Source organism: Spermophilus citellus, assembly GCF_964194105.1.
Source record: "Spermophilus citellus genome assembly, chromosome: 4".
NCBI lineage: Eukaryota > Metazoa > Chordata > Mammalia > Rodentia > Sciuridae > Spermophilus > Spermophilus citellus.
This window is the reverse complement of record NC_138185.1, coordinates 189371327-189383903: the sequence shown is the minus strand read 5'-3', so window position 1 is coordinate 189383903 and position 12577 is coordinate 189371327. Positions and strand designations below refer to the sequence as shown.

Below are 12577 nucleotides of genomic sequence, written 5' to 3'. Positions count from 1 at the left end.
TCTGCAATCTGTATTTGGGGTAAAAATGGGAGTTCATAACCCACTTGAATCTAATGTATGAAATATGATATGTCAAGAGCTTTGTAATGTTTTGAACAACCAATTTAAAAAAAAAGAAAAAAAAAAGATCCAGAGCAGTTCTAAGTGCACTAGATTTTCATTGGCATAACATATACCTACTGAGTATTTGATGAAATAGTTTCATTTCAAGGACTTAAAGAGTTTAGAAACTGGTGACACACAGATGAGGAGCCACGGAATCATCTTTCAAAGAGCTTACTTTTTTATGATAAAAAATGTTTAACCAGATAAACATGACAGCATGTTATGAAAAATAATAAAAGTACCAACATGATACAGTGTTGAGTCCACAGTGTTGTGGTGCTGGAAAGTTCATATTGTAGACAAGTTTCCAAATTTCTACTATCTATTCATTTACCTTGTTCTTTCAATCATAGCAACAGTCACTACTTGATATTTCATATTGTTTATTTTTAATTTTTGCATTATAATGTTAATTCCATATGGACAGTTAGTTTGTTTTCCTTTGTGCTGTAGTATCCCCATGGCCTCCTAGGGTCCCTGGGAAGTATTGTACACTTTAAATATTTCTTGAATAGTTGAATCAATGCTGCTTTTATTTTAATTTTAATAAAAGACAATGTCAGAGTTAAAATGAAATTTAAAAGTAGCTTATGAGGAAATGAATGAATAATTGGCAAGCATTAACAGTATGTGTTTTACATGTAGTGAATAAAATGTAGATAAACAATATGAGATAGGAATGAAATGAAATTAGTTGGGTCTAATACACAGACTCTGTAACCTGTTTTTATTTCATAGATATACCTTAAGGCAAGGGAAGTAAGTGATTAGTTTTTCAGACTATTTTCAGAGGCTTGCAGCAGCAACACAGTATTCAGTGGTAATCATTTTCTCAATGTTCCCAAATGAAACACTGAACTCACTTCTCAGAAATAAGTATTTTTTTTCTAAAGGGTTATAAAAAATCTAAAGAATGACATTTCAAAGGTTGTAAAAATTTTTAAAAATGAATATAAACATTTTCAAGTACCTATCACATTTCCTTCAGTGTCACTGTTTCAAAATTCCAATCCACTGTATAGAAGGTTTTTTAAAAATTTATATATAACAGCGGGGTGCATTAAAATTCTTATTACATATATAGAGCACAATTTTTTCTATCTCTGGTTGTATACATAGTAAAATACATTTGTAAGAGCAAAGTTGTGAAATACAAACATTCAAAACATCACAGTTTATACTATTTTAAATATTATGATAGATAAGCTATTTTATATTAGATTTTTAATTTAAAATAACAGTATAATATTATTAATTCTAGAAAATATGCAAGTAAGAAGAAATAAAAATATATTAGAGGGTACACTTAAATTTTCATATTTTAAACATGAAAAACTCAAGTTTAGGATAAACTAAGTTTTCTAGGTTATAGAAAAAATTCTATAAGGAGGTCAGGTATAATTTTCATTTGTAAGGATAGACAAAGCCTGAAAAACAATAAAGAGTTTTTGGATTTAATTTTTTCTATTTTTCTTAATCAGCTTTTCTTTACTCTGGTCAATCTTAATGTATCTTTATGGTAGTTGGTTAAAATTATCTAGTGTACAATCAAGAAAGACTTTGCAAGATTGTATTAATTGTCCACAAATGACTGTATTAATTTTTCTAGAAAGGATGGGAATTGATCAATGTAGTTAATGCAAAATGTTCTTATACAGGTCAGCAGTCTAAACAGGGATTTTTAAAAATAAAACATAACACTAATAACTAAAGACATTGTAGAATCCATATTGTTCTCAAAATTCTGATTTGATTAATACATATGACACCTGACCACAAAGAGAAAGGGGAGAGGGAGTGGGAGGAGGAGGAGGAGGAAGAGGAAGAAAGCAAAAGCTGCAATCCTCAGAAGACATGCTGGTTAATATTCTTCTGCAGAACTCTAAAAGCCTTTTCACTAAGGTAACAAGAAACTAAAATTTTGAGGAAAGACACAAAAAAGGAAGACTGTCAGATATATGACCAAACTGTGTACACAATGAGCTTATAAATCATAAAAGTTGCTGGTTTTTTAATAAATTAAAAAGCTTTTAGACTTCATTGGTGTCTAAACTAAACTACCAGTTATTCATCATTTTGTTTGTTTAACAGAAGCATTTACCTCTGTTTGCAACAAAATAGCGACAAAAACTGAAAATTAGTTACATAAGAGCACATGCCCACATTTTGTACAAAGTAAAAATACAGGCATATAAGACACTATTTCTTAAAGTTGCACTTTTAAAGGAGAAACTTCAAAATTCTAACAGGAAGAATCAATACTAAATAAAGACAGCAATATTTGAAATTTTTTACATTTCATTCACACATGCAATATCAAATTCTAAAAATATATGTTTTTAGAACTTTGAAACAATTATCAGATTTCATAGAAATTTGTTAAAATATATTCTCTCTATGCTATTGTAACCTGGACAAGACACTTAAAACAGTTTGTTGTCCTCTCAAGGGCATTCCATCACTTTTTTTTCTGGGTCTCATCTTTTTGTAACCACCAAGTCCTCTGTTCCTATTGTTAACAGAGTAGTTCTTTCTAATATCATAATGTCCCAACAGCAGAAAACATGTTATAATTCCTTCAATTTCAAAGAAATTGACAGAATTAGAAAGCTGCCCTTTCACAAACAATGAAATAAATAACTGGGGCAAATATCATAAATAAAACCAATAGATGAAAGGCTAATGAGAAACTTTCAATGAAAGCATCAGGGTTTCACTAACTGACTTCAGGGGTCAATATTAACAATGATGAACAATGTGAAATCACATATAATGTGCCTCTCAATGAGATCCAATGTAAAAGCACAGTACCAATTACATATATATACAAAAGCAACTGAACAAATCAAAACATTTTGTGCTGCATTACAATCATAGATGATACTGAAAACAGAGAAATAGATGATACCATAAAGAGGCAAAGATATAAATCATCAAGATTGTAAAATTGTTTACAAAATGATCCACTTTCATCAATATGAAGGGATTACTTTTCAGACAAAAAGAGACTTAACTAAGAAATACTAAGGCAAAATGTAAATTCAAATTTGATTGGATCCAAAGTCAAACAAATTTTATTTGAAACATAATTGAATTGAGATAAAAAATTGAGTATTGCATCTTATCAAAGAACTATTGTTAATTTTAACTGTGTGATTAAGACATCAGTATATATTTTGTTTCTTCTTTTTCTTTGAGATGCACACTGAAATATATACAGGTTTTAAAAAAAACACATTGGAATTTGCTTTAATATATTTCTGCAATAACAAAAAAGCAAATGAAATCGACATGGCAAAATTTTAACATTACTGATTTAGATGAAGGGCATAAGGAGATTCATTATACTATTCTACTTTTATGTTTTAATTTTCATAATAATAAAATGTAAAAGCCTTCACTGATCTCATACGCTTCTTCTCAATCTTCTTATCCACCCAAATTCCTTGAATGAGTTATGTATACTTTCTACTTCCTTACCACTAGTCTTGAATTTCTCAAATGGCTTTTCCCCTTCAATTCTACTCCATTATAGTATTTGTTCTATAACTCACTGAAACCATTCATCACAGATATATCTGGTCAAATTCCTTCTTCATATCTTCATGTTTTCACTCCATCAGCAACATTTAACATAACTGACTATTCCTTTCGAAGAAGAGTTCACTTGATCTTCAGGATACCACATATCTCTGGGTTCTGGCTTTCACTCCATTAATTCATTTAATGAATTTATTGAGTTCCTACTACAAACAGGCTAAAGATACATCAATGACCAGACAATACCCCTGACTTCTTGGAGCTTAAATTTCAGTTAATGTAGATAAACACTATGCATGAAATAAAATACACAGAGAGAACACTCAAAGGAAATGGGTGCTGTGAAGAGAAGTTGGGGACAGTAACAAGCTGAATAAAGACAAAAAGAAAACCATGAAAGAAATTTTGCCACAGTCACTACCGCATATCCAATACCTAGATTAGTGCCTGGCACTCTACAGATGGTTCAGCAAATAGTCTTCGAATAAATGAATAACTACCTAAGACTAAATTTTCTTATTTCTAGTTTGAAAAGCATATGTATGATCAATTGTAAGGCCTTTTAATCTACAAAGTATCTGTAAAGCCAATAAGCCTCTTTGGGTTTATTAGATCAGTTAACTATATAAAAAGAACATATTTTGGTTAATCATTTAAGTAACTATAGTAAGTTATAAAATGTCTCACACTCACAAAAAGGGCACTCAGTAAAAAGAGTTTACGCAAAAGTAGTAGGAGATACATTGCGAGATATAAGAAATAATTCAACAGAATTTATTTCCTTTCTGGGGTTAAAAATTAACTTTAAACATGTAATCCACCTAAAGCAATAAGATTAGGAAGAAAAAGAAATATATTTTTCTGCAGTCTTTTTAAAAAAATTTTCTTTTTAGTTGTTGATAGACCTTTATTTTATTTATTTATATGCAGTGCTGAGAATTGAACCCAGTGCCTCACATATGCCAGGCAAGTGTGCTACTGCTGAGCTACAACCCAAGCCCTTCCTGCAGTCTAAAAGTTTTTAAATACTTCAGCCTACTTCAAACAAAATCAGTCTATTCTAGAATAATGAGCATATACTAATGATTTGATCCATATACTTCCAATTGTTATCTATAATGAAACTCAGGAAGCATTTTATTTGGTTTTGAGAAAAGTACATAAAGATAAGCATGCAAATCCCCAAATCCAAAATTCAAAATGTTTTGAAACCTCAAACTGAACACTGACATGACACTCAGAACTTTCAGAGTATGGAACATTTCAAATGTTGAATTTTGAGATTAGGAATGCTTAACTGATATGGTCTATGCAACTACTCCCAAATCTAAATGCATTACAGTGGAATGTATTACAATTCTTATTACTCACACAGAGCACAATTTTTCATATCTCTTGTTGTATACAAAGTATATTCACACCAATTCCTGTCTTCATACATGTACTTTGGATAATAATGTCCATCTCATTCCACCATCATTTCTAACCGCATGCCCCCCTCTTTCCCCTCCCACCCCTCTGCCCTATCTAGAGTTTGTCTGTTCCTTACATCCTCTCCCTCCAACCCCCCAACTCCCATCAATCATCCTTCTTATATCAGAGAAAAAATTTGGCATTTGGTTTTTTGGGATTGGCTAACTTTAATTAGCATTATCTTCTCTAACTCCAACCATTTACCTGCAAATGCCATGATTTTATTCTCTTTTATTGCTGAGTAATATTTCCACAATCTGTAATTTTTACAGTAAAAGAAAAGATACATACAGTGAAAAGAAATTACTAATTCCAAGTAGCTAATATTCTGAAAGGACAGGGTTTATTAATGAAATGTTTAATGTTATCTTATTTTATCTTTTACCTTTTTTTATAAAATATATTTTATATTTTCTCTTATCTTCATTTTATCAAGAAATATCTTCCTATATATTATATATTCTCAAGTATATTAATATTTCCTGTGTTAGTATTTCCTTATAAAGTGCTGGGCAATAATAAAGTGGCAATCTCAAGATTTCTTTAGGTATGTATGTATTTCTGTGCATAATTATGATAAATGCAGTAAATTAGACCTAAAAAGTCAAAGGTCAAAAATTTTTTTCTGACATATGGAAGCTAGTCCAAAATAAGGGGGGAAAAGGGAGTGTGTGTGGAGAAATGGTCCATTAAAATAGAATACAGAGCAGTGGAATAGAGGAAGGAAACCGAAGGGAAGGGAAGGGAAGGGAAGTGGGACAGAATAAGGGGAGAATAGTGGAATGACTCTGACCCAACTTTCTCATGTACATATATGACTATACCACAATAAAACTCTCTATAATATACATATGTGTATAAGAGATATTAATAAAAACTATAATAGAAAATCAGTGGAGTAGAGAGAAGGGAACAGGGGGAGGGAGGAAAGGAGGAAAAGGGGAAGTAGGGGGAACTGAATTACAGCAAATTATATTCCATGCTTTTTAATACTGTCAAAATGAATCCTAACGTTATGTATGACTAAAAAGAACCAATTTAAAAAAGAGAAGTAACACAATAAATAGTTAACAATTTGTTGAATCTGCAAAGAGATACATGTTTATGTATTACCTTGATCTCCGAAATTTCCTAAATGTTTTGTAATTGGAAACAAATAAAACAGAAAAATGATGCTCAAAGTAAAAAAAAAAAAAAAAAACAAGAAGAATAAAGTCTACATTGCATGAATTTTCTTTGACAACTGTAATTCAGGTTTTAAACAAAGGTATATAGTTGTTTGAAGACATCTTAATTTTTAATTGTAAAGCATCCGACCATCCATATTTGTTATAAATAAAAGAATTTGCAATGAGTTGTGTCATTAGCCTCGATCTATATTCATGTTAATATAATTACTTGTACTATATTCTTACAATATATAAAAGTGAAAATTTAATTCATTAGCCTTTTGAGTTTATTAAAAGTAAATCACGAGTGACAACTAATGTCAAACTTTCTGTCAGGTTAAATAACATAAAACATAAATTATTTAAAAACTTGAGAATAACAATAAAATTAGCAGATTGAAGCTACTGAAGAATTCTCAAACATAACTTTATTAATCATATTTCAACAGACCATGTTACCAGTTCTTTAATGCATAATCCATAATAATTTATATATGAGAAATATTTATTACTATTAATAACATTATAAATACATGATTTGCATTCATTTCTTAGGTTACCATATTTATTGTAAGTACATCAGCAAAAGACACATTTCAGGATATTTATGAGTTTTCAACTATATCAACACAATGTTATACTCTTTCAGGAGAAAATATATAATTTATTCAAGAAGTGAGGCCATTTAATGGTCTCCTCTGACATTCACAACTACAGACTTTTTCTTTATGATTCAGTCTAATGTCCATGTTCCTAAACATATAAAGAATAGCTACATTAAAAATTTAAGCAATTTTACAATTTGTATCTCAGAATATTATTCTGTTTTAACAGTGATTATACTTCCTTAAGTTTAAAAATCATTTCATGATTTATGTAAAATATACCTGTTAAAAATACATATATTTACCATCATTATATGTTATATAAAATGTATAGATGTTTTATGTATTATATAAATTCATAATGTAGTTGAGAAAAATCATTTGGAAAAAATTATATAATACATAAAACATCTATACATTTTAAAATTTCATTTAATTTCTCAACAATTAGGAAAGATAATGATATTTCCAACTTATAAATATGAAAGTAAAACAACTAGAACGAAGATTATAGCAAATGCCAAGATAAATTATGGTCTGGTAAATATTTTTTTTCCCAATTACACCATATAACTCCTAAAAGTATCATTAGGCCATCTAACAAACACTTTTTTAAAGAAAAATCATATTTTTGCTTGGTTATGGACAATTATTTCATCTAAGTTTGATAATTTTTAAATTAATATCCCCTCAGGTTTATTCCTTATCTGGCATAAGATGAAAGAAAAGTGACATTTTTTTTTTTTACAGAGAATAGGCTGGCACAAAAATATATATAAAAATTTAAAAATTAAAAAAAGAAGAAAGGTGTTGGTTAAAAATTGCATGGGCCATTAGCAATATATTATGGAACAAGTTTGCAGATCAACAAAAGAACTTAGAAAAATTGCCATTAAAAACTAAGTTCAATTTGTAATTTCAGCTTTTATGCTATTACAGTTATACACATTTGATGATACTTCTTTCTATCACACAGTTTATCAGGGAAAAATGCACTGTTTTAAGAAGAGGACTTTTTGAAAAAGAAATCACAGGAATTGAAATCTTATAATGCAAAGTAATCATTGCTTTCTTTTCTAGGTGACCAAACAATGTATTAAAACATATCTCTACTGCTAATTCATAAAAATTTACAAAAGGCCATAATATACTTTAGTCGCAAGCCAACACAGTGAAGACTTGAGTCTCTGTTGATAGAACATGGTTTAATATTAAAATATATCCAGTCAAGCTCAAGGTCAGTCTACATTTAAGAAAAATCTAAAAGATACTAATATTCTTCAGAGACCTAACACAGACAGAATGAATGACAAGGAAATTGATATTGTCTAGCTTCTCACACATTCTCTTTCCTATGAATATAAAGTGGCTACTAATTTACTTTGACCAGTCATTCCTATAAATTAGCATCAGCATCACGGGATATTCTAACTTCCGAAGAACTCCCCAAATAAGCCATATCTGAAAATTTTAAATACTAATGGAAATTGTTCTCATATATACTGCAATTCATCTCCAGTTTCTAAGTTCTGAAGCAATGCAGAAGTTCCTACCAACAATTATGATATTATTTCATCCTTAGTATACTCTTTCTATAATTCAGGATTGTTACAACAATCCTAGTTTGGTCAATATTATTACCTCTTAATTTCTAACATGAATTATAGGAACATAAAACTTCCAAGAAAACATTCATTAAAAGATAATAATTATATTCTTATATATACATATAGAAACAGATTTGTTGACTTGTCCTCATTCCCAATCACTGTTACCATTTTTTACTATGATTTCTACTCAATTTCTGCTGTAAGAAAATGACATTATCCTTTGTGTATAAATGGAAATTCACCTACCGAAATTTGCAGACTATACTTAGAAGCTGGGAAAGTAGTTTTCAACAAATATGGGATACAGAATCAAGTTCAGAAACTTAGAAGTGTAACCAGTAGCGGCATGCATAGCAAATAAGTCATGTCTCTCATTCTACACACACACAAAAAAATGAATTCAAAGTAGATTCAGGACCCCTGAATTAGAAAAGTAATTCTGCAACTGCTAGAAGAAAAGATAGGATCAATATTTTAACATATTGGCACAGGCATTAACTTCCTTAATAAGTCTCCTAAAGCCCAAGAAATAAGACCAAGACTCAATAAGTAGAATGGTATCTAAGTAAAAAAGCTTCTGTACAGCAAAGGAAACAATTGCATAAAGAGAGAGGCTAAAGAATGGGAGAAAATCTTTGCCACCTACTTTTCCAAAGGAGATTAATATACAGAACTACAAAGAAACCAAAAACAGACATTAAAAACCCAAACAAATATCCCAATCAATAAATGGGCAAATGATCTAAACAGACATTCCTCAAAACTACACATGGACAACAAATATATGAAAAAATATTCAACATCCTTAACAGTCAGGGAAATGCAAATCAAAACTACACTGAGATTTCATCACATTCCAGTTAGAATGGTTATCATCAAGAATACACAAAACAACAAATGCTGGTGAGAATGTGGGGAAAAGATATACTTAGATATTGTTGCTGGGACTGCAAATTATTCAACCACATTGGAAAGAAGTAGGGAGATTTCTCAAAAGTCTAGGAAGAGAACTAACATATGACCCAGGTATCCCACTCCTTGGCATATTTACAAAAGTACTAAAATCGGCATACTGTTGTAATACATGCATACAAATGTTTACAGCAACAAAATTCATAATAGCCAAGTTATAGAATAAACCTAGATACCTAACAACAGATTAATAGATAAAGGAAAACTGTAATATCTACACAATGAAGCCATAAAAACTGAAATTATGTTATGTGTTGATAAACGAATGGAACTGGGGAACATCATGCTAAGTGAAATAAGCCAGACTCAGAAAATCAAGGGTCAAATGTTTTCTTTGACATGTGGGAGGGAGGAGGAGAGAAAAGGAGAAGAGAGAAAGGAATAAAATGGGGGAAACTATGAAAATAGGAGTGAAACCAACAGAGTAGAGAGGAGGGGGATTGAGAGGGAGTGTGAAAGGGAAGGTATGGAGAAGTACTGGGGAATGAAATCTATCAAGTTATGCTATATGCCCAATTATGATTGTAACACAAAGAACCCTGTTTTCATATGTAATTATAATGCATTAACTAAAAATAATAGAAAGGAGATAGTAGAGCAAAGGGATGGAAGCCATTGTGGGAGGGCAAGAAAAGGGAATGAGATTGATCAAATTATGTAATGTGCATGTACAGGTATGCCATAATGAATCCCACAACTATAATGTACCTATAAAAATTTAAAGATAAAAAATTATATTCATACCACATGAATTATCTGTGCTACATTTTTTCTCAAAGCTATTAAAAATAAAATTGTATATCCAAATAATCATTCAATTAATGGGATAAAGAGAAAGGAAAATAACAATATGAGGCACAGACCATCTTTCTCTAAACTTAGTCATTAAAATCACATCTAATGTTGATGGATTCTTATGTGGGCTATTTCCTCCATGGAATATATGACATGTCCTAGCTGAGCAGAGAGACTCTCAAAACAATAACAAAAGTCATGTGAGGCTAAGGAGAAAAGCATATCAATGGTCACGAAGCATGATAACAAATCACAATAAAACTGTTGCTTACAAACTGAGATAAAAAAGATAACTATCACTGGTTATAGCCCTATTTTTCACATATAACAAAGTTAACACTTTTGTTATCCAATATAGACTAAGCAGTAACTTCATTCCCTAATTTCTAAAACAAGAGAGAACAATTCCATTTTTACTATGAGCCCACAAATAAAATATAAAAGTAAAGTCCACATTTGTATGGGTTTCCAAGGGAAGTGAATTATTTAAGACAATGATTGATCATGCCACTGATCACATACACTATATCAAATAAATGTAAAGGAAGAGTGCAGAATCATGACCTTTCACTTGCTGGGGGGAAGAAATATGGGAGAGTAAATTTGTAAAGTTTACAGTTTACAATTTATATGAGAAAAATATTAAAATATTAAATGAGGGAAATATTAAAAGCATGTCATTTTATTAAAAATATTATTCAAATATTAAAAGGTATTAATTTGGGCAGTTTTATGTGTGCTAAGATTATATGGCAATTTAAAAATTACTGTATATATAACAAAAAACTGGCCATTGTAATTAAGTGCCATTTTTAGTGTATAATTCATTAGTATTAACTACATTCAAATGCTGTACAAGCACTCTTATTTCCAAAATTTTCTCATCATCCCATTTAGGAACTCAGTAGCTCTTAATAAATACATGATGTGCTGGGCACAGTGGCATGCACATGTAATGCCAGCAGTTGGGAGGCTAGGAGTTCAAGGCCAGCCTGGACAACATAGTGAAACCCTATGTCCAGGAAAGAAAAAATTTTTATCCCTATCTTTCAACACCCCCTGGTAATCTCTAACCAACTTTCTGTCAATGCATTTATCTATTCTATATATTTAATATAAGTAAAATAATACAATATTTATCCTCTTGTTTTGGCTTATTTTACTTAGCAAAATGTTTTCCAAGTTTATTAATGCTGTCACATATATCAAAACTTCATTAATTTTATGGCTGAATAATACTATATTCTATTTTACATATATATCACATTTTATTTATCTATTTATACTGGTGGATATTTGTCTTGTTTCTTCCTCTTGGCTGTGTACATAATGCTTCAATGAACAGTGGTATACAAGCATCTGCTTAGATGCTTGTTTTCAATTCTTTCTGAATAAACCCAATAGCAGAATTGCTGGGTAATATGTAATTACATATTTAGCCTATTGAGTAGCCAAACCATTTTCCATAGTTGCTTCACTACTTCACATTCCCACCAACAATCTAAAATAGTTCCAATTTCCCCTCTTCCTTCCCAAAATTTCTTTCCTTCCTTTCTTTCTGTATAATAATGAATGTAAATGGGTGTAATGTGCCATTTCACTGAAGTTTTGATCTGCATTCTCCTAATAACTAATGGTGTTGAGCATCTTTTCATGATCTTATTGTCCATTTGTATGTTTTCTTTGGAGATGTCTATTCACATCCTTCACATATTCTATAAGGTATTCCTTTTCTTGTAGAATCTTAGTTGTTGTTGTTGTTTAATGTATTTTGGGTACAAACATTGTATATATTTGCAAACAGTTCTCCCCATTCTGGAGGTTGCCTTTTCACCTTCTTGATAATTTCAGTTGTGAACAGACGTTTTAAATTTCTGATTTTTAAAATTTTTCTGCTTTTAGTGTTATACCAAAGAACCCATTCCCAATCTAATATCATGAAAAACTATGTTTTCTTTTAGAGTTTATGGTTTAGCTCTATATTTTGGTTGCTGATCCATTTTGAATTGTTTCACTTTGTTTGCAGCAAGATCTGTTGCCTAGCTGGCCTCAAACTTCTGGGTTCAAGAAACTCTCCTGTCTCAGTCTCCAGAGTAAATGGACCTATAGGTACATGCCACCATGCATGAAACCTTCTTAGTTAATTTGTTATATGATATGAGGTAATGTTTTGACTCATTCTTGTGCACATGGAAATCTAGTTGTCTCAGGAACATTTTATGGAAGATAGTGCTCTCTCTTCTTGAATAGACTTTGTACCTTTGTCAAAAATTCACTAGCCAAAGCACTGAGTTATTTCTGTACTTCA

The 12577-nt window shown here is 30.6% G+C and overlaps 1 protein-coding gene across 3 annotated transcripts in view; it reads right to left on the bottom strand.

Annotated features, from left to right (window-relative positions):
* Positions 1 to 12577, bottom strand: part of NOVA1 (NOVA alternative splicing regulator 1) — a 145522-nt gene that overhangs the window by 35330 nt on the left and 97615 nt on the right. The window lies entirely within an intron of this gene.